Source organism: Trachemys scripta, chromosome 14 (assembly GCF_013100865.1).
Source record: "Trachemys scripta elegans isolate TJP31775 chromosome 14, CAS_Tse_1.0, whole genome shotgun sequence".
NCBI classification, from domain to species: Eukaryota; Metazoa; Chordata; order Testudines; family Emydidae; genus Trachemys; species Trachemys scripta.
This window is the reverse complement of record NC_048311.1, coordinates 27,709,733-27,737,512: the sequence shown is the minus strand read 5'-3', so window position 1 is coordinate 27,737,512 and position 27,780 is coordinate 27,709,733. Positions and strand designations below refer to the sequence as shown.

At 43.4% G+C, this 27,780-nt stretch overlaps 1 protein-coding gene across 1 annotated transcript in view; it reads left to right on the top strand.

The window, feature by feature from the left end:
* The window catches only part of CACNG4 (calcium voltage-gated channel auxiliary subunit gamma 4), a 59,002-nt gene that overhangs the window by 14,249 nt on the left and 16,973 nt on the right, over nucleotides 1-27,780 (top strand). The gene's annotated exons all lie outside the window — the stretch shown is intronic.

Sequence of the window (27,780 nt, the reverse complement as noted above, 5' to 3'; positions counted from 1 at the left end):
AAAAAGCAGCTGCCCTTGTTGATCTATCCAATGTGATTGAAAGAGAGTTACTCTGAAAATCTGCCTTCTACAACGCTTTCCCTTATTTTGATTTGAGATCTTGTCCTGATTTTTCAAGACTGACTTTGTAGCTAGCTGTAGCCACTTTCCAGTGACCCTTTCTCGTTTTACGTACATCTCAGTATCTAAAGGGTGAAATCCTGGCTGGAAACAGTCTTTGGGCACAGCGGAACCCTGTAGAGAAGAAAGAGAGGCCAGAAATCTTCCACCTGGATTCCAGATCCGCTCTAAGGCCCCGATTCTGCAAAAAGTCAGCACATGCTTAGCTTGGCAGGATCAATAGGACTGCTCACATGCATAAAATTGAGCGGATGTGTAAGTCTTTTCGGGATGAGGGCCCAAATCTGTAGCGCAACCACGCTACAGATGAAGATACAGAGGGGCATTCTGGGGCAGGACCGACAGGAATAACCTGCACTGGGAGGGCTGTGGAAGTGGCTGCAGATAGCTAAAATATGGCACATGCTTATATTGCTTTTATAGCACTAATGTGCACCTGTTTTGGTGGCCAGCTGCCACAGAATTTGGCCCTAAATATGTGTTTAAGCCCTATATTAAAAGAGGCATTAGAATCAACATGTCATTAGGCATGTGCCTGGGTGACATAGTGTAGGCTAATGAACATGATCACAATACTAAATTAATAATTGACTTTTTTTACATATATGCATGCTTAAAACTGGATGCGAACTAAGCGACACTTGTGCCATCACCAGTTTATAATTAAAATGCAGTGCTTGAATGAAAATGTAAGCTTCAATTAGCCAGCATGCTCCTTCCCACTTCCCCTTCCGGCTTCGCTTCCCACTGAAAAGCAACGCTAACAAGAAGCTCACATTTATTATCAGAGTTTTTCCTGGAGCTGTGCATTGAAACATGCTCACATCTGAGTCCTTTCACCGAAGACATTTTTTCGCTTCAGCAGTTTGGCATGCCGTACAAAGGCGCTCTGATTTTTAGTGATGTTCACCTCCTCTTACATAAAAATGTTTTCTGTTGCACTCGCTGGACATATTCTTTGGTGTTAGTTAAAGTCCAGGTGCATGGGTTAATGGAAAGCTGAATGGGTAGTTAAACATTTTTATCATAGTACAGTGGGTTACTTTTGTTGCCCCTCCCTGTAGTACACTGAGAACTGGGTTTTTCTGAAAGCTCGGCATCATTAAAGCTAGAAAACACATGTGATCTAGCTCATAACCCTGGCTGTGCAGGAATATTCCATTCAGTGTGTCATTTGTGAAATCTGCTGGTTAGTTTGCCCAAGAGATGGAGCTTCCACCATCTTTTTTGAAGAGACTATTCCACACTGTAATCTCACCATTACAAAGATTTTATTTTTTTTTTAAATATGGCCTACATTTTCCTTATCTTAATTTCATCCCATTATTCCTAGTTAGGTCCCTTTGGATTAGTACTAAATAGCTCTTTGTTGCTTACACTTCACACTTAGCCAAGATGTGAATATTTTTAGTTCTTATAAATTGGTGTCCTCCTCCCCTTTCATTGTTTTAGTTGCTCTTCTCTGGGTTCTATTCCTGATTCTGCCACTGGCCCGCTGGCTGACCTGGGCAAGCTACTTCACCGCTCTTTCCCTTCTGTGAGGTGGCGGTAATGTAAAGTACTTTGAGCTCTAGGGATGAAAAGTGTTAAATAAAAATTAGGTATTATTTTATTCTTCTTCTCTGAATTCCCTGTAATTTGTTGATATCTTCATGCCCAGGAATGAATTCAGTATTTTCGGAGTAGCCCTGTCAGAGCCATAAGAGAGGAAGCAAGGTCTAGTGCTAGACTGGGCCCCAGGAGCGCTGATTCAATTCCCTGCTCCGCCACAGATGTCATGTGTGACCATGGGCAAGTCATTTAGGCCCAGAGCCTCAAAGGTGTTTAGGCACTTAGCCTCCCATTAAAATCAATGGGCGCTAGGCACCTAAATGCCCTTTGAGGACCTGAGCCCTCATGCCTCAGTTTCTCATCTGTAAAATGGGGACAATAGCCTTTCCCTACCTCACAAGGGTGGCGTGAGGATAAATACATTAAAGATTGGGAGGCACTCGCATACTTTTATGGCCGCTATTACTGCAGTATCTCAGATCGTTAGGGTTCTATGATGCTTATGATTAGAGCTGGGCTCAACATACAGAAGTGGAATCTAGATTTCAAACATTCCAAAGTCCAGGAGAGATTAGACCCAGGGTTGCATTTGACCATAGATAAGATTGGCTCTTTTTGCAAAATTCAAATATGAGTCCTGCGTGCGACAGACCGACAAGATCCTGAACAAACCTGATTCAATTGAGTTAAACCTTATTGAAGTAGGGTTAATACCTCTGGTGGTACAGCCTAGTAAAAATGCAATTGTATATGTATTATTGTGGCATTATATGTACCCTCTCTAGTAGGGAGGGGGATGCTAATGTACTTCCTCCATTATCAGCCCTTTTAAGCTACCTCCCCCTCGGAGACGTTCGCTTATACTAGTTCAGACTGGATTCTCCAAGGACCAATAAAGAAAGGAGTTTTGGATAAATAGCCTCATTATACGCTGACCTAGCACATGGACAGGACCCCTGGCCCATTGCGGGCTACAATCCTTAGGGTAGGGTTGGGAGGACTGGGCCTACTGAGTCCCCATAAGACTGGGTGCTTGTTCCGAGCTGAAGCTGTGATGACATGGGCTGTGTCTACACTACAGCCTATGTTGCTCAGGGGTGTATGGACCGTGCTATGTCGGCGGGAGAGCTCCTCTTGCCAACGTAGCTTCTGCCATTCGTGGAGGTGATTTAATTATGCCGACAGTTGGCATAGAGCATCTTCACCAAACATAGTGCGGCAGCACAGCTGTGCTGCGCTGTACATGTAGCCATGGCCTTGGTAACCAGAAGAAATGCCCCTTGGGTGGGGGTTTGAAGGCCTGGTCTTGCCAGAGCCCATGTTAGGCTTGGGGTGGACTCTGGTAAGCTCTTTAGCGTGCATGTAGGTTCTTTCATTGCTTTTAATACGTTTTCTCTGCAATGCTTTTTCATCTGATGAGTAAAGTGTTGTGTACTACACCTGTTAACCATCTCTGAAGAGAAAGCCAGACGGTGTCCTTGGCAACCTGTCTGTGCTGGGAAATGCACAGTGAAGAAGGTAGGGAACTGTGCAGCCTGGAAATACCCCAGTCAGAAGGGAAAGGGGCACCCAAGAAAGGCAACGGCTGGGGAGCTGGAAGCCTGAGGGTTGGGTGCCCTTTGCTGGGCCACCAAGGGGAAATACAGGTTCAGTTGACCTGAACTGTGACACTGATTTTGTGCTTTGATCCAGGACTTTGGTTCAGGCCCACCTCTACTTACCGTTTTTTCATTGTTTAACTTCAGTTGGATATTGTAAACGACTGATATCTAGTCCTCTATTCTTGCTTTGTATCAAAGACAACTTATTTAGAAAGATAAATGACAAGATATTATTTAGCGACCCAAAGTTTAATGTAGAAAGGTCTGTACATTAGAACTCTTGTGTCAGTCATCTGGTACAGTCCAAAGTCTAGCCATCAAGTTGATGTAATCATGCCAGTTCCATTTGTAAGCGGCTCCTATTTCTTGCCAGTTCTTGATAAAACCAGAAATAACGGGTCACTTGTTTGCAACGTGTTTATGTAGCCTTTTAATCCAGAGCAATACACAAGATAATGTTCTGATTTGTTTCCCAGCAATCTGTGCGAATGCCGTGGGGAGAGAGGGTGTGCCAGCAATATTGAATATGACTCTACACTCCCCTTCTTCCTGCGCCGTAGTTTAACTCTTTGCTGAAGCACAGGCCAGAGTTCAGTCTTTTCAGGCCATTTCCAACAGCATTACACAGAGTTAAACCTCAGGGCTGTTGTATGTAAATAGATGGGAATAGTCCCCGGTCAGTTTCAGAGGGTGAGCACCATACACTTTCCTAGTAAAACAAAATGCACACAAAACACGTTGTAAGTAGTATAAAATATTGTAAGTGGTATTTGAAATACTAGGAATAACTTTTAAACAAAAGCTATTAAACAATAAATCCACTGGTGTAAATTTATACAGACCTTCCCCCTTTTGTTTTGGTTAAAGACATTCAGATGCAAGGTTTCAACATAACGTTTTCTATACTTTAGCCTCCAACACCAAAACACATTCCCCTCTGATCTTCTCTCAGAGGTGGCATATCCATCTTTATAGTGTGATCGTTGTCTGTAGTGTGTGTCATCTGGGCCCCTCAGAGCTTGAGAAATGGCAGCATCTCTGCTGACAAACAAACACTGGGGATGTTCCCAGCAACCAGCAGTCCAGTCCTTGGGTTAATAGCTGACCGGTCCTCTCAGTTGCTGGTGAAACATGTCCATAGCCTGTTTCTAAAGTGGCACAGGGATTGGGATCAGCATATACAATATCCATACCCTGGATCTCTATAAGGCTGCCACTCTATAGGGCTCAATCTTCTCCCCATAAGCCCAGCTAAGTCAGGCAATAATTCACCTCACCAAGGGCTGCTCCACTCCGTCTTTAACTGAAAGAATCCCAGTTTAGAGCAGTCAGCTGAGAGCTCTATGTAAGTTTCCCAGGCTTTGTAGCCTCTGAGGGTCTGTCTACACTGCAACGGGAAACCTGTGGCTGGCCTGTGCTAGCTGACTCAGGGTCATGGGGCTGGGCTAAGGGGCTGTTTAACTGCAGTGTAGATGTTCAGGCTCAGGCTGGAGCCCAGGCAAGGTAGGAAGGTCCCAGCACTGGGGCTGCAGCCAATGTCTCCGTGGCAGTTAAACATCCCCTTAGCCCACATCAATGGGAGTTAGGTAGCTAGGCACTTTTGAAACTGCCACTAAATCTCCAATTTTAGGCCCCTGAATCCATTTACAAATCTGCCTCTAAGTGACTTGCCCAACATCACGCAAGCTGTGGCAGAATCAAGGAACCAAATCCACATCTCCTTAGTCCCCATTCAGTGCTGTGACCACAAGGCCATCCTTCCTTCTATTGTACTTTGATAAGTGTTTACTATCCAAGGATCTTACCATACTTTGCAGATGTGTCTGTACTTAAGCCTTCCAATAGCCTTGGGAGGTAGGCACAAGTACAAGTATCTAAGTAATTCCTACAGGCAGCTCTCCGGTAATGTAGAGCAGAAGTAGATTGCTTGTCAAACTGGAAGATTTGAACTCAAGATAGTCGTGCTGCCAGGTTTGGGTCAGTTAGTGATGAGAGGTGTGGCTGAGAGCCTTGGGGGGACTTCTTTTAAGTGGTAAAACTGCAGAGCCGCTGGTTTTCATTCTTGTTATTCACATGAGATATGATGACCTCTTCAGCATGCCTTCCTGACAGCGGCAGGGATCTCTCTCGATTGCATTCAGTACCGATCTAGGGAGAAAATTACACTTTGCTTAACAGGACCAAATGATCTGTGGTTTAACTCGATTGACTCTAGTAGAATTACACCAAGAATCGATTTGGACCAATGGCTTTTCCATACGAATGCTCAGGAGCTGGGCTAAAAAAACCTATTTCAAAGGCAGATTAAACAAGTTTGAATGGTGGAATATTCTTTTGCTTTCCATTCACACGCATCATTTTAGCTACAGTTTGGAATGCTGCTCTGGTAAAGTGTTACAGAGGAATGCCTTTAAATATTTATACAGCATCAATGTGTAGCCACGCTCGTATGATTTTAATGATATGTTTTTAAACAAATTAACTACCAAGTAGCCTTTTTCTATATCGGTTGATATTATGTACTCTATTTATGCTACCCCGGTGTGTGTGGGGGGGTTGTGCCGTGGAACAATGGCGATGTCAAAGCGAGGCCCAGGGGCATTGTGCAAATCTAATTCTTGGAACACCAGTCTTGTTGCCATGGAGGAAATGTTCTCAATAGTGTGTACTGTGCTTCTTTACAGGCCAAAGGGATTAAAGGCCCCGTTCTGTTGATAAGCCCTGTCAGTTCACCAGGGGTATTAGAACTGAAGCTGTTCATTTAGGTAATTGGGGTTCACATTATCAGGGGGGAGAAATGCTGAAATACAAGCTGAGCAAAGAGGTGACGTCACAAAAGTAATGTGTAATCGATAGCAAGAGGTGTGACTTCTGAAGTTTTCTCTTTGAAATCAGGAACTGTGTGTATTATATGGGATCTTGCATTTCATCTTCTCTGCCCATTCCTCACTTATTATTTTAGATGCGAACTACAGTTTACACTAATCATACAGGGCCAAAGCCTGAGGGCTTTACTGTTTGCTCAGTCTTTACTCCGGCATTGATTCAGGAGTTTGCCTAAGTCTGGAATGCGTAAAGATGCTGGCTCAAGCTTGTTCAATGGGAGCATTGCTTGAGTAAGGGCAGCATTTTGGCCCATTGGTAATCACATTGGGATGTATCTAACTTTCTGATGCTGTGGTTTCTGAGATGGCTGCCCAGGGTGTGCTTTGATTTTGACTTCCATTGTACAACAAAGAGCTTATGAGATGACTATTGGAGACTGACTAGCACAGAGACTGGAGCTGTGTCTAATTTCCCTTACGAAACATGAAAGATAGTAAAGAAGAAACAGTCCCCATAGTCCAGTGTTATAAAGAACTGGCAGGTTTAGAAAGGGGGTTATCCCCATTGCCAAGAAGGGTCTTCAAGAAGGTCCGGCATGGCCAGATCATTTTGTAAAGGCCCAGGTGTGCTCCCACTAAACTCAGCAGCAAAACTCCCCCGCTCTGTATGGTACTGTAAAGTGAAGGCCTGTTGGTGAGGAGGTTGTCCTTGTCCTAATAGGCTGAATCCAACCCTTTCCCCTATGCTTTTGCCTCCCACCTCCCTGCTAACATCTTTGGGCCTGATCCATAACTCCTTATGCAGGCAAAATCCCCACTGAAGTCGATGAGGGGTTTGCGTATGGGAGAAGTAGGGCAATAAGCGAAGCACTTACTGAAATATGCTACTGAGTTGAGTTGAGTTCAGTGTGTTCAAGAGAAGGAGAAATTCAGGCTGGTTCCCTCCCTAGGATGGAGTTTATCTTCCTCCCTAAATACTCCTATACCATCCTTATTAGGAATGTCTTTTTTTTCTCTCCTTGGTTCATAAGGTACTTTGGAAAGGCACACATTTTGCCCTGGGAATGCACCAAATGATCCATTTAAAAAAAATTACTTTCAACTGCCCTTTCTACTGGTTACTCTGTTCTACCACTGGTTTAGTTAGCTGCTATTTTTTTTAAACGTACTACTCAGTAGACATTGTTTGTGCCAGACAAAAGCCATCTGGGCTTGGCATCACTAACATTTTTCGCAGCAAAAGGAAGCACAGAGAGAAAAATTGTCAACTGAAATAAAGAGAAGCATTCTCCCCCATGAGAGAGGATGGGGGAGGGAAAGGTACAGCTTAGCTTTACTCGTTTTGCTTTTATTGGGGCTTTTCTTATATTGTGAAAGTGATTTTTAGTCAATGCTTGTGGGCAGGAAATATTGTTAATTTGCTCTCTTTGAGAGACAGGCACTCAATACGTATCTGAAGTGTATACTTGACGTATGTTTCTTTTCACGTGCTGTCATCAGTTCCTTTGGTTTGGTAGATGCTCCATTTAGCAGTTTAAATGGAGCCTTGTTTACTAGAAACTATTTTCAAAAATAACTTTCGGAAGCAAACATTTTCAGTCTCTCATAGGTAGGGTGACTAGATGTCCTGATTTTATAGGGACAGTCCCAATTTTGGGGTCTTTTTCTTATATAGGCTCCTATTGCCCCCCTACCCCCTGTCCCAATTTTTCACGTTTGCTGTCTGTTCACCCTACTCATAGGGACGTTTAGAGCAGCTCCTTGTTGCAACTCTCCTGTGTGGCTGCATGCAGACATTGACTAGCTAATTTGCATTTGAAGAGCTGGATGCAGTGAACAAAGCTCAGGTTTTCTGCACCTCTAAAGCCAGTCACTTAAATGCCCTCTGGCAAATTTGGCCCTGGTGTAACTACATTGAAGTAACTGAAGCTGCACCCAAGGTAAATTTACTGTACCATAGTGATGTGCTAGGACTTCTATTTCCCTATATAATAGGGCAGTATATACAGACTCAAGGACCAATGGCCTTTCCGTTATAAATTCCTATTTCCAGAAGAGAGTGGCCTCAATTTAGAAGCTTAGATTCAAATTCCTACTGCCCCAGATCCTCAGTTGGAGCACCTCAGAATTGGTTCAATCCATTATGGATCCAGGTCCTAACTTCACCAAAGTGCAGGGAGGTCTCAGACCTGAGAGTTTGGTCCAGGTGAATCTCTGATTTTCATGGTTCATAAATGCTATAGGCTTGAAAAATGCCGCTAATGAAAAAGGAAACCATACTAGAACTATGTTAGCAACAATCATGTTTATAGTTAATACTGTTTTGCTCCCATTCAGATAGGGCCTGTTTTTAACTAAGATTGTATAATGAATTTTAGCACCAAATCTAAGGCATCAGTCCCTCCCATCAACATGGAAAAAGCCACACCTGTTGATGCACTGAGATGGTGCCATCCCCTAGAAACTGTTGATCTGCATCTTTCATGTTTGTGATCCATCACCTCAGAAATGACTCCCAGTGACCGGATTTTATGAAGACGTAGGTTTCTCCTGTGCAATACAGAGAACACGATGGGTTTGTCATGATCAGCTCTTGTACACTTTGCCTTTTATTCATTTTCTTTTCCTTGCTTTAAATATTACACAAATGTCCAGGAAACCAGACATCCATTTGATATTAGAGCATTGAACTGAGCTCACAAAAGCATGGAAATGCATGGTTAAGAATTCCCTTTTCAACCTTCGCTGCATTGTGCTTTGGAATATCAGTATCCTATTCCTACATTATTGGCTCTGGGCCACATTCTCATCTCAATTACCTCCATTTAATCCAGATTTCAGTAGAGACATTTTGGAGCCACACTTGTCGAACTGACCCTACACTCTGCAAACTCCGGAGTTTGCTGTGGCCCCTCCTCAGTGGATCACTTATTTGCATAAAGTTACTGACTGGGATCGGAGACTATATATGTAATTCACATTTCAGCTCCTGACACATTGGTTCATCGCACTTCCTTGGAATTCAGTGACTAAATTGTCATTGGAAACAGGCTTAATGGGAGCAAGATCAGACTATGATGTCAAACCCTTAGTCCTACTGAACATGAATCCTGTGAATAGATGTTCTGGTCATGTACTTTGGTATAAGCACAATACAAATGGTTTCAGGAAAGCAGTTCCTCGGACCTCTGGGTTTGACCATATATAAATGTTGCTCTCTAAAACGAACTTTTCAAACGCAACAACTTAAGAGTTAAAGGGGCCAATTATGTTCTCAAATAGGCATAATTCACAAGCTCATAGTAACTTGAGAGACTCGGGGCTATATTCTGATCTGTTATTCTGGTGTAAATCCAGAGTAACTGCTTTGAAGTCTGTGGAGTTACTTTGAATTACCCCCAGCATAACTGAGAGCAGAGTTTGCCTCTCAAGATTTCCTTATATAAACAGATACAAACGGATAACAACTAACCCTGATTTGTCAGGAACATGAAATAAAAGAAAAATAAAACTAATTTAAAACCCAAGCGGTGGCTGTGGAATAAATTCATATATTGATCATTTCAGAAGTTCTCATCACTCCTGTCCCTTGTTCCACAAAAGATAAAATATGAGATTTGAAAAAAATATATTTTGACTCCTCTAAGAATAGAATACAATTTACACAAACAAGACAATACAGCTGAAAAAGCATTTCCTTTAACACGTTTGCTCACAATGTATCCTACTTAAGCATGCTAGTCAGACGGACTTTTAGATTTCCAAAGCCACAGCTCATGTTGGCAAATAAATGAATTCTACATCTAGGAATTGCTTTCAAAATCTCTCAAGGAAGGACGTTTTCTGTCTGAGCCTTGGTTTAAGAAATTCTATGCATTTCAATATCTGGTGCAAAATTTACTCAGGGCCAGATCCTGCAAACACTTACTTATGCAAGTATTTCCATTAACTATAGAAGTGGGGCTATTTGTGTGAATAAAGGGTTCACAGGATCAGGGCCTGATTTTGCATTAACAGATGTAAATGAACTTATTCAAATCCAAGTTTGGTATTGAATACAGCAAACCTTATATATTCTGAGGCTTTCAAAACTAACTTCAAGCAGAATTTTAATACACATGCAATATTTCTAGTCTTTATGGACTGACTCAGAAATAGCAATATGAGTCAGACTCATAACATATTTACAGAAGGCTAGACTGTGACTTGGCCTGCATGCCCATGCAAGCGAATAAGGACTCATCTTACACTCCTGCTGCAACTACTCAGAGCTTAGGTCTGGGTATGTAGATGTAAGCAGGTATGTATGCACACACTTACTCCCCTCCCCTGGAGGAGGTGGGCAGTGCTACGTATCCACACATCCCACTCACTGGCCAAATATACCTGAGCCAGAGCAAGGAATGCCATAATTTGCTGCTGGTATAGGCCAGCAGTAATTTACTATCCCCTGGGAGCAAGGGAAGAATTGTGATTGAAAGGTGTGTCTGCGTCACAATGCCTCTAGAGCCTTCTCCTGGAATGGAGCACTTTAGACACCACGTCTTCTTCAGGACTGTGCCTCAAGTTACATTACATGCAGGCTCCTCAGTCACTCTATGGGAACAGGTACATTCCATTTTTCAGAGCAAAAGAAGAATTGTCTGCAGTATTTCCAAACCTAGCCCCCGGTCTGCAGGGGCCAGTTTACAGCTCCTTAAATCATGTAATCTCAATTTGTTTAAAAAATAAGTTTCTAGCCTTCATACTGACTGGTTAAAGCTTGAAACATGACCCCCAGGGCTCAAAAACCAGAAGACAAATAAAAAGACCACACATTATATTATTTTTAATATCTCATTTTTAAGACAACCTCACATTTGGGGGGGATCTGGCTCTTGATATCTGAATGCTTGGAGTTGACAATACTAAAACGGTCATGACCTTAGAGAAGAAACTACAAATGACCATAGGATACGTGTATTTATTAGAAAGATACGGGGGCAAATGCAGAAAACTTGGCCTAGGGAGCTGTGAGTTACAGCTGTGCCAGCAATGCCCCTGTGTCCTGGAGGGGAATTCACCCTGGGTGGGATTTTGAAAAGCCCCTAAGTGACTTAGGACTTGTCTACACATGGAAATTGACCAGCAAAACTATAGTAGTATGATTACACTTCTATAGCTACATTGGTATAAACTATGTAAGGTGACCAGATGTCCCTATTTTATAGGGACAGTCTCAATATTTGGGGCTTTGTCTTATATAGGTGCCTATTACCCCCCACCCCCGTCCCAATTTTTCATACTTGCTGGCTGGTCACCCTAAAACTATGCCATTAAAAGGTCACTTTTATTTTGGAATAGAGTGTCCACCTAGGAAGTTATACCAACATAGCTATAGTATAATTATACTGCTTTAGTTCTCCGGGTCAATTTCCGCTTGTAGACAAGCCCTTAAGAACACTAGTCCCATTGATATCAACGCAGCTTGTGCTCCTAAGTCATTTTAGAAATAGCTCACATCCTGCCAGAGGGCAAGTGATGTTTCAGGCAGTATTTGGACCCGGGGGAGGGTATCACTTCCCTCTGGGCATTCCATGGGAGCTCTAGGGAGTCACTAGAGAGAAGTGGTGAATCAACGCCCACACCATGTGTCATGGCTAAGTCCTTTTCCTGGGCCCCAGCCACTGTTTGAATTGCTGTGACCTCCCCCTGCAAGCACACAAAAGGTTGAAGCTAAATGGCACCACACACACACTGCAAGCATGCAACTGGGATTTGTCACAAGCTCAGGGAGTGGGGCGAAGAGGCATTTTGTTTTAGTCTCAGTGCCCTGTTAAAATATTGGCAGCACATCACTGAGTTGTAATGATTCAGTCAGTACCAGATTTTCCCCCGGCCCCTTTAAGAGAGCCAGGACTTTGGAAGTGTGCCCTGCCCCTGACTGTTCCCAGCCCAGCTGTCTTGTCAAGACAATTACAGAGTGAGAGTGCTCTGCTTGGCATGCGGGTACCTGAAATCCCTGTGCAGTCTCACGTGCAACAAGGTGCATTTGTAATATCATGGTTGAAAGGGACCTCAGGAGGTCATCTAGTCCAATCCTCTACTCAAAGCAGGACTAATCCCCAGACAGATTTTTGCCCTGGATCCCTAAATGGCCCTCGCAAGGTTTGAATTTACAACCCTGGGTTTAGCAGGCCAATGCTCAAACCACTGAGTTATCCCTCCTGTACTGCAACCAGAGTCACAGTAAATTACACCGCACGGTGAATAAGGTGTGAGGGTGGGAACTGCTATCAAATCCATGTGTCTCCACAGAGCAGTATTCCCAGCTCATTACTCCTAGTGTTACCTCACGAGCTGGCCTTTCGGGGGCTCTCACCAAGCAGTGAAGCAGCTGCCTGTCGCCAGCTATTAAAACCCCGGTGAAAACAAGCTCATCCGAGAAGCTGTGAGAGCCCAGTGTCTGAGCACCACAGCAGCAGTGCGCAGACACACTGAAAGCAATTAAAAACTAGACCCTGCAAGACATGCCGGGGTAGGCCTCAAGCTCCCTGTAATGGCAGTGCCTGCGGAGGCAGACTCTGGGGCCAAGCGTTGCGTGTGCATATTTCATTTTCTGAGGTATTTGGTTTTGACTCTCCTGGAGATCTGGAGGTGGAAGGGGGTCAGGGGTGGAGTGTCTTCTGCTCTGTACCTAGATTTCCCTGTGGAAATCAGTACGGGCACTGTCACACTCCAAACTCCCTTCATAGCCTCTGCTGCACAGCCACACGGGGGGAGCCAGTCAAGAGCAGAACAACTGCAGCAGAAGCCCCTCGGCCAAGGACAGAGGGGGCAAGATGGCTTCTGACTCCACATGAATCCCTCCCAAGATCCATAGGGTGGGAGGGGATCAGTCCCCCTCAACCCCTGTCAGCAGAAGGGAAGCCTCATGGATTTTTCTCCCACCTGTAGGTCCCTCACCCCACCCCGTCCTTTGCCAGGAGACAGACATGCCCATCTTTTGGTTGCTGAGGAAGCAGAGAATGATTCTAGGGGAGAACGGGGCTTGCGGAGTTGTTATTTAGATTCAAGTCTAGTGTTCATAGATTGGTTTGTGCACAGCCACTACCGTCACCATCATTCTTTCCTCCGTGAGATTGAGGCATTTCAGAGTGGAGGTGATTCTGAACTAAAAAACAGATGTAACAAAGTGAACTCAGAACTCTTATCAATAAAATATTTATGCACCTGTGCTTTAGTGCACTGCAGATTTGCATTCCAGGCTTTGCATTCTTGTGAGTGAATAACATTGATTAAGTCATTTCTGATTCATTAACCAATTTTCCTAGGGCTACTTCTGCAAATATAACTATTCAGTTGTGTTTATTAGCTGGTGTAACGGAGAAGTTACAGCTTCTGTAAACTTAAGAGCAGCCTGCCAAAGTGTCTTGTTCTGAATCTCAGCAGAAAGGAAAACATGTCTAATGAATAATTAAAGCTAAAAGAGCAAACGCTGCCTTTTGCTGTCTCTCATTTTTATGTCTAGCTTTCCTTAGACAATAGAAAATTTCAGATGCAGGACTCAGATGAGTTCTCCTCAGTTCCTGTTCATTAAAACTGATCTTGTTTGTAATTTGTCTACATTTTGATTATTGTTGTTTCATGTGTTAATTTTAAAAATTTTAGTCAATTGTCAGACTTTGGGGACTAAATGTTTCAATTGCAAGCTTTTAATTATCATTAGCCAGCCATTGTATACATACACGTATACCCTTGTGATTTGTGGAGAGGTGTATGCACACACACACATAGCTGAAAAGGGATTCAGACTCAAGGAAAACAAAGACCATTGCCCATAAAAAGACCTAGAGTGGCCATCTGGTCCTCCATCTCCCCAAACCCTGCCAATCTGTCACGCTCTTTCCTCTCCTGCTCCCATCCTCCCAAACATCTCATTTTTCTGAGCTCTCTCCTTACCTTCCTTCCTTCCTACTTTCTTCTACAGCTCGCTTCCTCCCTACAGCCAAACTGGGAAACAAAGGATTCCCACCATATAAAAAACCTAGTTAAGGCTGGGGAGTGAGTTAATCTTGGTTCTTCTCCACTGCCTCCCCACTCAAGAAGGAAGACTGCTGAGAAAACCTGAAGAAACAAAGGAACTAAGCTGGGGGGTGTGGGGAGGGTGGCAGGAGCTGAGCCTAGGCAAGAAAGGTCTAGCCTGTGAAAGGAATACCTGGAGATTTAAGCAACAAGCAGCGCAGTTTACCTTCAAGAAACTCTGCAACCTTCATAAAACAACATTTAGGGTGAGAATTTGCTACTATTAACCAGTTAATTTAGCGTAATAAGCTTAGTTTGTGTGTTTTGTTTTATTTGCTCAGTAATCTGCTTTGATCTGTTTGCTATCCCTTATAATCATTTAAAATCTACTGTTTGTAGTTAATAAACTTGTTTTTTGTTCATGCTAAAATCAGTTTGTGTAACTTATATATGGGGGGGGACAAAAAGCTGTGCATGTCTTCCTCCACATTGAGGGAGAGGGCGGATTTCATGAGCTTGCGCTGTATAGATCTCTTTGTAGCACAAGACAATATAATTTTGGGTTTCCATCTTAAAGGAGGTGTGCACTTGAGTGCTGAGCAATCTCCGAGCTGAGTCCTTCCCACACAGAGCTGATCTCAGTGTCTGTGTATCTTTCTGCAGCTGGGTGTGTCCCTACCTGCGTGTTTGAGTGCTGGAGAAGGCTTGAGGGTCTGGCACAGGACAGGGTTAGGGAGCCCAGGCTGGTGGAATAGGTGGGCTCAGTGGGACTCCAGTATATCAGGTGGCACCCTGGCGTGGGGAGCAACACGTCACAGCGGGGCTCAGGTTTGGCTTTAGGCTTTGGCTTTGATCCCCCTGCCCGGGGCAGTGGGGCTCGGGCTTTGGTTTTGGCCTCCCCCACCTGCGGTTGTGGGGCTCCAGCTTTGGTCCACCTCCTGGTCCTTCGGACCCTCTCCTGGGGTCATATAGTAATTTTTGTTGTTGGAAGGGGGGTCGCGGTGCAATGAAGTTTGAGAACCCCTGCAACAGGGCCATGACTTTGCATGTCCTTCAAACCTGCTTTCTTTATATTTTCTTTTAGATTGCATTTAATTTGCTGGAGCATTTTTGATCCCTTTATTTTTCACACTAAATCCTGGTCTTTCTAACTGCATCCCGGTTACGTTTCCAAGGTTAGGCATCATCTTTGGTTGTTCAACTATATAATACAGTCTCCTCAAGGGGATTGCATGGTCTATCTCGGCAGCCTACCCTTTGTGCTAATGCAGCTCTGTGGTGAGCTTGAAACCTTTGGCTCAGTTTCTCCAAAATGCAGCCATTATCAAAGGCTGGACCTGAACCAGCCGGTCACATCTCCTTCTCCTAACCTTTGGATTCCTTGTAGTCATTTGTCTTGCTTTGGTCCTGCATCACTGATTGTGCATGATCAATCTCTGGAGACTGCTTCTATGTATAACTCTCAACAATCTGGCATAGAAATGAGGAAAACATGTTTGTGCTGAAATGAATAAAGACCCAAATCAAGGTTGCTATATTGTAGAGCCAGATATATTGCAAGCATTCTCTTCAATTAAAATGATTTATGGAGTGATGTTTCCCTATTACTTCTTCAATATCCAATTTTTTTTTAAAAAAGTGTCCTCAAAGAGACTAAGTTTGGTGATGGATAACCACAGATTGAAGAAACATATGGAAATTTTACACGATGCCAGCAGAGGCAAAATAACCCATGCATTCCTAATCAGTTGATTAATGCGCTTGTGCACCACCCCTTCCCAAATGTAGCTCTTTTCCTTTGAAAGTTTTTAGGGTATCACTAAAAAGGCTTGTAACCTTTCATCAGGGATTATTGTCTTCCTGGTGCTGAGCTGTGATGATACCAGCCAGTCATTCCAATCGTTCCCGCGCAATTACAGGAGTTACTGAAATCAACTATTTTCTATTGTGTACATTTGGATTGTGTTCTGATTCTTACTTGTGTGCAACGTAACCATTGGAGCTTGATCCTGCAGTGCTTACTCATACAAGTAGTTCTTACTCCTGCAAACCACCTCACTTTACAAATAGGACTGATTCCTCTCTTGCCTTCTCACTGATTTACACTGTTGTAATTCCATAGACTTCGGTCGAGTTATTCCTGCTTTACACCAAGGCAAGTGATAGAAGTGTCATGCCCCATGCTTTTAGCCCAGTGCCACAGGGAGTCTGCCACTATCCTTTCAGATGTCATGAAGAAAAGCCTTGATATACAGTGGCCTGTGCCCTGAGAGTTTAGCAGATTGGATCCAAGAACCATGTGTTTAACAAAAGGAGATGAGTCAAATGATAGAGGGTAATTTAGAACAATTTCCCTTTAAAGTGTCAAGGCAATGCTTTCCTTTGCCATAATTTCTGTAATATCTGTCAAGGTAAAGATGTTCTTTGCTATTGTAGCAGACTGAATAATCAGGTCTATGCTAGGAAATAAGTATTATGATGACATGTACATTTCTGACTCATCATGAGATCTCACAAGTGGTAGCATTAATGTGAGCTACTCTTTCTACTTTCCAGTAATCATACCATTAAAGTGTGTCACCACCATATACTGTGGAAATGTATCCCACCAACCTTCATAGGCTTTTCTGGAAAAAGTGTTAGGCGAGTATGAATGTCAGAGAGCAACCTAGGATGCTGGATTGTGAAAGGGTTAAAGGGTGTTGACTGCTCCCAGACCAAATCCTTCTGGCTTGCTGGAAGTGAGCATTTCCTTGCACCACAGCCTCCCATCAAGAACAAGTTAGGTTGGTGATGTAATGTAACGAGCCACATGAACAGTGAAGACAGTCTAGGTGCCTAGGAAGAATTGGAGATGGGTCTAAGCCGCGACATTTAGATCTGGACTCTTTTGTTTGGTCTGTTATAAGATATATGCCAGATACATACTTCAGAAGCAGATCTAATGATCCTCAAAGATTGCCGTGGGGTGTTGGTGCTTCCCATTTACAAAGCTAGCTTGTTCAAGTTACAAATCACAACTCTCCTATCAAGGTGGATGAAGGAAATTTAGCAGCTCTAAGTATGGAGATTTTGTAGTTCCAAAAGGCTCTAAAAGAAGAAAGATCTAGTGGGGAGTTGGCAGTAGCTTAAGAATGTGTATGGAAAAAGTGAGACAACAGAATATCTAGGGAATCTGGCCTTAACAGTATGCTGAGTATATTTACTTTACTTCAGAGAGCAGCATTCATGCCTTGTATATGCCCACGTCTATGTCGAAGTATAAATTAACAAGGGAATTTGGAAGGATGTAAATGTCCATTCCTTTATCTTTTCTCCCTGAGGAATTGATGGACCATGATGTAGGCTTTAGAATTGTGCTGTGCTCACAAAAGAGGGCCCCATCAAGTCTTGGTTGATCACCATGTTAATGAGGAAGAATTGATAACAATCTGAAGTATAGGAAACTAGATGGATGAAACCAAACTAACTCCCCCTTAAGGGAAACTCAATCCTAGTAGCGCTAGCAGTGGGGAAAAGCACTGTTTGACAAAGTGAAAATAAATATGGGTTGTCACTCAGCGATGATGATTGCTACATCAAACAGGATGACTATCTGATCTCAAAGTTGTAGCAGACAAAACTGATATTTCAGGCCTCTCTGATTGACAGACTGGCAGTAGCTTATCCTCTGCCCTGAAAGAGACTTCCTGGTGTATGGTGCCATATGCAGAGGCCAGGAAAGAGAAATGAGAAAGAAATGGCTTTTGTTCTGGATGAAGATGAATCTGACATCCAGGTGGGATACAATCCATTCAATCCTAATATAAATAGAGAGTAACACTGACATCATTGGAGGTATTCTGGGTTTATTCCAGTATGAATGACATCAGAATCTGGTCAGGGTGATGCGGGATATTTGATTGAAGATGCTGTCCTCATTGGTGCCTGCCAGCTATTACTTCTAGAGCTACCCTGTGGCCCCAGTTAGTATGAAATTTGAAATTTGCCTGATGAGAAAAAATATTAATATTCATTGCAGAGAGCAACATCTCAGTGCCTGGAGTAAGGCAGTAGTTCTCCAACATGGCTGGAGAACTTTGCGTAGGATGACGTGAATATTCAATGACATTTGCTGGAGATCAACGACAATGATAGATTCCAACCTGGTGAAGTTAAAGAGCATTTGAAGAGAAAAGGGTGTGGCAGGGGACAAGAAGTTCAAGCTTCCCAAACTACCACTGAGCCTCTTGCTATTTATGGCTGCAAAAGTTGCACACTCAAGACACCAAACAGGTCACTTCAGAAATGTGGCGCTCCAGCATATTAAGACTATTATGGAACAGCAGTAATATAAGTAACAGAGCAATGTCAAGTTAGTGTCGTTAGTGGGGGGGGTGGGGATGGTGGAGAACACTTTCACTATTTAGGTTCCTAGCAAAGAAAGAGGATAGAGCTTATGGAAGGATGCCAAAGGAGAAACTACAAAGGGAAATAAGACTAGACAATGTCATACAGTGGATGAGGTTAGTGAAAGCAGAAGATCTTAAGAATGGTGAGCAAAAACATGTCCTTCCCCCACAGACAATGCATGATAAATAAGGACTCTGGTACTATAACATGGTGAGCTGCCTCATAGGTTGGAGGGATTAGGGCTAAGCCCACCCTGATTACAGCATGAGCCCCACCTGAGAGGAATCAGGTGATTCCAGTACAAAAGGAGCAGGAAGTTGCAGTGAAGTGGAGAAGTCCAGAAAACTGTAGTGAGGTCTATAGACACTGCTGGAAGCCTGGAGTCTCTTGCAGTGCCCAAGTCTGTAGGGGAGAGGGGGAAGCTCAAGAAGAAGGAGAGAGTGAGGAAAACTGTCCAGGAGCGAGGCCTGGAAAATACCCTGTGCAAGCCAGTGAAAGACTGCAAAGGCCCAGCCGGGAAGACTGTGGGAAAGGACAAACTCCAGGCAGGAGGGGCTGGGAAGCAGAAAGACAGTCCCTCCGGACTGTGCCCAGCTGTTTGGGTGGGGCTGCGCCCAGCTGAAACTGGGCTGAAGACTGAGAGTTGATGTTCTATTTTTGGATTATCAGGAGAGAGTCACTGAACTGGAGCTGGGCTTACAGGGTCAGTATGCACCTGGGGACTCAATAAAGTGGACCCTAAGAGGGAATTGTTTGAACGACCTTTGAACTGAGTGAGTTCTTAAAGGGCCCTGAAGAGGGGGGAAAGCGAGGCAAGGGTGCGGTAGAGGGGCCTCTGGCCACAAGGTGGAGTTTAGGGGGTGCCCCCCCTGTGTTACAGGTACTCAGCACTCTAGGGAGAGAAGAGAATTACTAAGCAGAGCTAAGGTTAATTGGGAGGATCAAAGTGGTAGGACTGAGCATGTGGAGTGACTGGATAACCTGAGAAGTGTCCCTAGATCTGAACATGCCTTTGCCAGACTTGTGGGAGTTGGAGGCAGCTAAGCACATAGCCCGGTTTAAGAACAGACCATAATCCCCCTCTGCCAGCCTCAGTGAATTTGCAGCTGTGTAGGCCGAGAGAAGATGACAGCTGCAGCTTGGATGTGGGGCAAAAACCACCTTGCAGCGTATTTCATCCGGCTGCAAGGAGGCCAGTATGGCCAGAGTCGTGGCCGGGTGTTAAAAGGGAAATATTAAAAAAAAAAGATAGCGGGAGCAGGACTCAGTGGACACTGGTCGTTATTCAGCTTGTATCAGTGAGAGGGAGACAATGCACTAAGCAGCAAAAAGGACCCACCAGAGGAGGGGTAATGGGGGGGGCTTCTTACTACTGCAGCAGATAAGAAAATCAGAGACCGGAAAAGGAGATTTATTTTTCCCACCAAACAACGGGAGATGGTTGAAAAGAAGAGACCAAAGAGTTTGTTAGAGCTGACAGCTGCTGAGGAAAACAGGGGAGGCAAGTTCAGTGCATTAATGCTGACATTTTAAAACAAGGATTTCCTTTTCGGAGAAGCACAATAAGAGTAAGGAGAAGACACAGAGCCAGATTCTGATCTCAGGTTACCTTGGGGTAAACCCAGATCTGCTCCAGTGTCAGTGAGAGCAGAATCTGGCCTATAGCCTCTAATTAAGCAGGTAATTCCTTACCGTTAAAAAATTAGGCAAATTCTCAGAGTTATGGAAAGAGAGACAGAGACAGCGGATGAAACCGTCAAAGGTCGAGGTGATCCAGGCTCTGGGGAGACTTCAATGACTGTAGAGAGGAAGAGGAGCCAGAACTGATTTAAACTCCTTTGAAAGAAGGCACAAAATCGACTTGCTGCCTGTAGTCAGCAGAGGGCTTGATGATTACAGTCAGAGTGCACAAGGCTGGATGTAAAGGATTAATTAATGCTGTACTTGTGAAGAGAGGGTAAGCTGTGTACATGAGATTTTTAGGACAAGGAGATGCTGGACAGAGACAGTGAATTTTCCTTCTCTCAGATGTGAAGAAATATTAAAGAGACACAAGGGTAGCTTATGAGAAAAGCCGATCCTGTCCCTCAGTGAAGAGAACAAAAGACCTCTAGCTTATGTTCCCTGACACAGTGCTTTTCTAATAGCCAGTGTGAGGTTAAAATTACCCTTGTCATGACGTCAAAGGTTCAGCTTGTGATGAGAGCCGCATATGATGCCACCACCCTACTTTTCATTCATAGGAAATATACTTAGAAGTTGCAATAAAATATTTTGTTCTAACGGTCTTTTCATTGCAAGTTATGGCACATGCTGTTTTCTGGGTAGAGTGGGGGTACCAAGCTACTTACAACACAACCCAGTACAAGTATCAAGGAGAGAGCATCAGTGAGCCTCTAAATCATGATGGGCCACATTGTGCTGACAAGCTGAGAGGTACCGGACCCCACAAGTCATTCATTCCAATGAGCAGCAAGAGACTATTCAACAGAGTAGCAGAGTCCTTATAGAAGAATCTGGCCCCATGTTAGATTTTGGGGAAATGGGAATGGATTAGAATTAATCCAACGTCGAAATCCAAGTGTGAGGTTCTATCACATAAGCACACAGCTCCTGGACTTTGCAATACCTGTGATACCATGGCGCCCACGTTCCCCGCACCCACTTCCACTACAGACCATTGCCCCGATTCAGCGCTTCAGCGGGTTCCACAATTGTGGCCTGTATTACAAAAGCTGTGATTTAAGGCTTTGGCCATCGACAGTGCACTTCATAAAACTGATCTTTAAGATGAAGCAAATGCAGACAAACCAGCATGTGGCCAAACAGTCAGGACTCACAAGGGTGTCAGGTAGCATCTGCCTCAGCCACTGGCAGTGACTTTCAGAAGGAAGCTGGACTTTGGGTCTTTGAGCATCACAAAGATTGCTCAGCTACCAAACAGCTCTCAAAGCCAATAAATGCGTATTTTACCTCCCAAGGTTTCTTTCTCTGTTAGCTTCCCCCTCCCTGACAATGAAGCCAGTGTGAGATGGCAAATTCACACCTGGCATGTTCTGCACACCGCCTGCATCTGTTGCGGCATGATTTCCTTTATAATGACAGCATTAAACATCTTTTAGCAAAGGCTCAAAAAATCTGTACTTGTTTGAGGCACTTAAATAAAAGCCCATGAAATTCTTTGAGAACAGCAGGAGATAAACAATCGACCTATGGACAAATGAATGCAGAAAGTGACAAGTCAAGAAAATTCTATTTCTTTATAAGTGGAGCGGGCAGCTGGAGATAGCAAAACCCCAGACGTGAACATAAGGAACATGGAACAGATTCTGAACCGGAACTTCATAGGAGCATCAGCCTTTCCTTTCTGAATTGGCCATTTTATAGTTTGCTTATGGCTTGGGTAAAACCTAGCTGAAACCGAGGGATGTAACTACCACCCTTAATTTACGAAGCCATTAAACTCCTTTATGGAACCAGGTAGCTGAAATAATAGGAACCTCGACCTAAAATATAGGCATGTGTGTGAGGCCACTCAGGAATCCAAGCTACATGGGAAGAGGGGTTTCACGGGGTTTTATTTGATGGAGCTGTATATGTCTGTGAGAGACGCAGGAGAAAAGACCAAAGAAGCAGCCTCATAGAACAGCAAGGAAGCATCAGACAGTCACAGAAGTAATGGTAGCATGACCCTGAGAAAATGCTAAGAGAGTGAATTTGGGCTAGGTGCTGTCTGGAAAGGGGGCATAGAAATTGTTTCCAGCTGTTTAATTCCTGCTGCATTCAGGGAAACAGGACTTTGTATATCCTTTGTAAATATACAGGATTGCATCAAAGAAATACTTGGCTCCACCATCAATTTCTCTTCCTAACCAGAAGAAACCATAGGACCCTGAATAATGGCAAATCATTCGAGTCAAAAAGGGGTAACAGAAGAGAAAAGGGAAAGAGAAAAAAAGTAAACTTTGTGGATCTTATTCTGCACTGTGGAGTCTGCTGGTGAAACTCGATTGAGGTCAGTATAGTTTTGCCAGAGTAATGAATGCAGTGCACAGTCCAGCTCACTAATTCTAAACTTTGCAGAGAGTGTCAGCAATTTCTGATTTATACAATCTCCTTAGTTCTCACGCCACGCTGCAAAATATTTCAGAACTTGCCAGGCATGAGAACGAGGTAAGAAATAAAAAAAAAATGTAACAATTGCCATTCTCCCCAGATAGGTTCTAGCTAGTCTGGGTGTTTCTCTGTTACTGGATGGATTTTTTACTTCTCTCAAATTAGTAATGCAAAAGTATTTTATTTAAAAAATAAAAATAAAAAGGTGTGGCTATTGGTTAGATGGACATTGTGCTCCTGTAGATTTTCAGTTATAATCGCTCCCCTTCTTGTCGTGTTGTTTGTAATGTTACCCTCGAATCAACACTCTCTCCGCTGATGATTTCAGAAGATGTGTCTAGTAAACATTCAAGTTTTAGCTGTAAAATTGGCTGTTGGTCAGCCCCGGAAATTGCAGTCCATGGTTTAACCTCAGAACTGATACAGCAAGGGGAACAACAGGGCAGGCCTTAGTTCATTGCCCATCCCATCCTGTGCAAATTATGGTCCTTATGCCTGGAGTACAGCCTCTCCCTGAAATAATCCTTAAAAACCAACTCTCTACCCACCTTCAGATCCCTTCTCAAGATCCATTCTGGTGTGATACCTATAAGAAATCAGCCAATTGGTTGAGAGCTAGGATATGCCACTGTTTTTTAATATGCTAATACATTTACCTAAAAATCAATGATATTTAAATTGAAAATGAAGGCTGCTTTGGTAGCACCAAATTGTGCATTGGCTCATTGATGTCCTCACATTTTCTGGTTTTTGTTACCCTTTGTACAGGTGTAGAATAGAATATGGGCTAATTAAAGCAAATGAGCAAGCAACGTAGCTGGAGCACATTGCATTCGTTCTGTGACTATACAAAACACATTGTTGTGAAGCAGTTAGCATTGCTACACACATATCACACCTGACTCAAACCCTAGTAAAGGCAAAGCTAAACCACCTGAGAGTGCATACCCTGTTCTCCTCCATCCACAGACACACACCTTACTAGTGTCACAGCTACCATCTGCTACACATCATGCACTGCAACCTTAGCTCTTCCCCACACAACCGTCCCCTCTCCAAACTCTCCTCCCTTCACACAATTCCTTGTAGATATTTGAGGTTGTATTATGTTGTGCATGGTTGATGTAGGATAGTGTTGGGTTGGCACTGCAGGAGGTCGCTTGCTCAAAGTGCATGATAGAAAACTGACCTCCCTGGAGAGGACAATAATGATTTTTGTCTGCAGCGTCTAAAATTGATGCTTCACTTTGTAATCTCATCAATAAGGGAAAATAGGGAAGCTGAAGGAGGAAGCTACGAATGGAGCAGCACCCCTGCAGGGCAAGCACAGAATGTTATTGAAGAAGGAGGGGGCACCAGCCAGAACCATCTCTCCTCCCGCTGCTATCAATATCTCCTTCTCTAAATGCGTGCTCGAACCAGAAAGACACAAAAGTGCTATTGACACAAACACCCTGCACTAAAGGCCCTCTGCTATAATGGTGCCAGCTTCTTGTATGGTGGAAGTGTACGTTAAATGACAACAAAACACTAACAGCATGGAACCATCCCCTGGCGTATAATTTCCGGGATTGGGAGTAGGAAGGGAGGCAGCAAAAGCATGGATGGCCTTGACAAGTACTCTCAAATATTTAAGCACTCCACCTTCCAGTATTGCACTGGAAATGCTTTTATAAATCATCAGGGAATGTTATTACTGGCAAGAACTGAGCATGGTGAATGACTAGGATGCTTAAAGATAATCAGATAGTGTTTGCTGTTTCATCCAGATAAGGCTTTGGGTACTGCAACACATGGTCAAGAAAATACAGGGAGGAAAAGAATTGAAACCCGAAGTCCAATGGCAGCAAAACAGCACTGTCTTTATCCCTGGTGCCCAGGATTTTGGGAAAGTTCAGATCTAGTCGGAAGATCACTGGTCAGTCTAGTCTCTCTTATGGGCCTGAATTGGAAGCTTGAATCTGTACGCCCTTCCTTCCTTAGGAAAGTTCAGATGTGGAACTGAACATCACTGCTCAGGCACACCTTTAACTAGAAAGCCCAGAATATTACCAGTGGCATGATTGCTAAGCTAGTCAAATACTCCGTTTGAAAGTGATGGATAACTGTATGACCAATCGTGGTATGGTTTTGCTATGAATGTTAACATATAAGGTTAGTCAGATCTTACGTTTCAAGGCAGTAGATCATTGCTTTCAGTGGTCGGGAACAAATGTTAACCCCTCTGAACACTTTTGCACAGTTGGATAGATGGGAGGATTATTTGAAGGACAGGGGAGGATTATTTGAAGGACAGGGGAGGGAAGCAGGTACTACCCCAGGGAAGAAGGATAGTTGCTCTCCTCTGAACCATTGTGTATTGCCCATTTCTAGAGTCAGGCTACATGGAACCACAAATCTGATCTGGTGTTGGAAATCCTACATTTTTAGGTAGTTAAAATAACTTTAGCAAAATACTATTAACTTAGGTACTTGACTGGCCCCTATAACCATGGTATCTGCACAGCTCACAGTCTTGTAATGTGTTTATCCTCACAAAACTCCTGTGATGTAGGCAAGTGCTATTATCCCTATTTTACAGATGGGAACTGAGACACAGAGTGAGTGGCTTGTCCAAGGTCACACAGGAAGTCTGTGGTGAAATCTGAACCTAGGTTGCTGGTTAGACCCCTAGTTCCTGGATCATTCTGCCTCTGACTATATCACTACTACATCATAAATGGGGGTTATTCATTATTATTGGACCAAATCCTTGCTCACATTCTTATTGAAATTATTTGGTTGAGCGAGGTTCATTATCGAGAAGTGACCAATTTCGAAGGTACCCATTAATATGTGTCATATATCAGTGCTCCTTTCGGGGGAGGAATAGTCCTGCTGGCTTAGTGGTGTATTGCACCATGGCCTCAGAAGGTGTCCAAAAGCGCTTCTCAATAAGGAGGTGGACTGCTAGGCAGTGACATTGGTTTATGCTCATCTCTGGTGGAAGCCAGAGTAGACGTGAAATAGTCCATATCCCTTTCTAAAGGGGGTAAGAGACAGCCCTGGTGTTCTGGCAGACACAGTATCTCAGAAAAAAATAAGGTTCTAAAGTAGAAGACTATCTTCATGGCTATTACTGATATAATGTGGCCACATTTGCTTATACACTGATCAGTATCTAACTGCCACTGTATCATTCCTTGTCAAGTACTGTGGGAAACTTTAAAAAAGATATTGGTATTTTATGTAGATACTTGAGACAATGGGCCATTGAATTATAATATTAGACATTGTACCGGAATCCTCTGTCTTCTTTTACATTTCACAGCTTTTGACCTTTCTGTAGGCCATTACCACTTGCTGGGGGAAGTGCTGCATATTTTGTTCAAACTCAGTTTTGGTACAGTCCTTCGTTACGTTATTTTTATTTTAATTAGTTCAAGCAAAGAGAAGACTCTGCAGCTGTGCTAATAAGCAAAGAGTTGCTCTTATGCTCACCACAATTTCCTGGCTGACCATTTTTCTACAGTCTCCACGTAAGCGGCTCTGAATTTTGCACCAGTCTGATTTCGAAGTTTAGTCCAATGAAAAAATATTGGCTGCGTTTTTTGGGTCAGTTCTGACACGAACTTTGTTATTGCAGGCTAATGCAGTTTATGTGGCCAAAAAACAACACTTTGGGTAATAACTATTATATCACTGGAGTTCTTGACAGTGAGGTTGAGCCACATGGAGATTTTCGTAAGCTCCCACTGAGCTACATTACATTACACTTGTTTACGTAACAAATGTACCTAGCCTGTTGCTGTTACTCGCCGTCAAATACCAGATGTTAGACAAGAGCCAGAACCCAAACCCTTGATCTGAACCACATCAGACTTATTGGGAGAGAAGTTTTGGAATCCAGACTTTGATTCAGATCCAAATGACACAGCTTCCTATTCTTTCTATAACTAACCGAACAGAAACCCCAGATCCCAACACCCGTGAAAGTTGGAAGGGGATTTGAAATCTAGATGTATTCTAGAAATGTCTGGCTTGGGGCCATTTTCAATGCATAGCTTCATCATGTGTACCCTCCATGTTTGTATTCTTTCATGTGAATGTATTGGTGTTGAAATGTTCCAGATGCACGGCACTGGAAAATGAAAGGAGCTACCCATGGAAGGGGAACAGCATGGGCAGCAGCAGTGCAATATTTTCCCATATTGCCTTGTCAATGTGTTTCAACTCCTACGTGAAAGGGAGCCCCTCTAAGGATGAGATCGAAGTCCAAGTCTCAATATCCATCCAGTTCTTGGCTTCTCTGCTCAAAAATGGCCTCATCTGAAAAATCAGGATTTGTTATGGAGATACTGGTCTTCCAGGAACAAAACGGAGATCACCGGGTGGCTTCACATAAGCTAAAAAACAGCTGACAGATTATAACAACTTGGGCTGCGTTCGAATCCCTGACTGAGCGGTGAACAGCTCCATAACTCATTGTGAATCGCCTGAATTACATAGTCTGCCATACAGATGTTGCCATTAAAAAGCCAGCATTTATGAATAATTACCACCTCATACTCTCTATAATACCAGAGTTATTTCCTGTTTGCAACAAGGGGCAATGCGTCATTAACTGTGTCGGGAGTCGCAACTTTTGGAAAATGTTGACTTAGAACAAAACATGCCTCTCCTACACATAGCTTTTAAAAAAATGAATGGGAGGAAAAATTATGTCTGAATACGGAAATTGGCATCCGGACACAACCAAGCATCTCAAAGAAATAACCACCCCAATTTCAGAACCTCAGACAGTATGTTGTGTTGGGAGAGAGACATTTTCATTTCATGAACTGCTATAAAAATAAGCTTTAAGGTGGTTAAAAACTATATTTTGGACAGATTGCCTCATTTAAGAGCCATAAAAGAGCAGCAAACCAGTCTAGAGCAAACAAAGGGCGGTACCGCAAAATATGCTTAGCAGATACTAATTTGCAACTGAACTGCTGTGCCTCATCTTGCAGACAATTCAGACGGGTCATTTACGCACACAGGATGAGCTACTTAGCTGTTGTTTAGGGCCATTGAAATGAATTACAGAGAATATTCCCAAGCAGTTATCACAAATAAAGTAGCCGTGCCACTTTATCCTGGGAATGAATTCAATGAACTGTGTAGTAGCAAGACCTGCAGTTGAGAGCCAC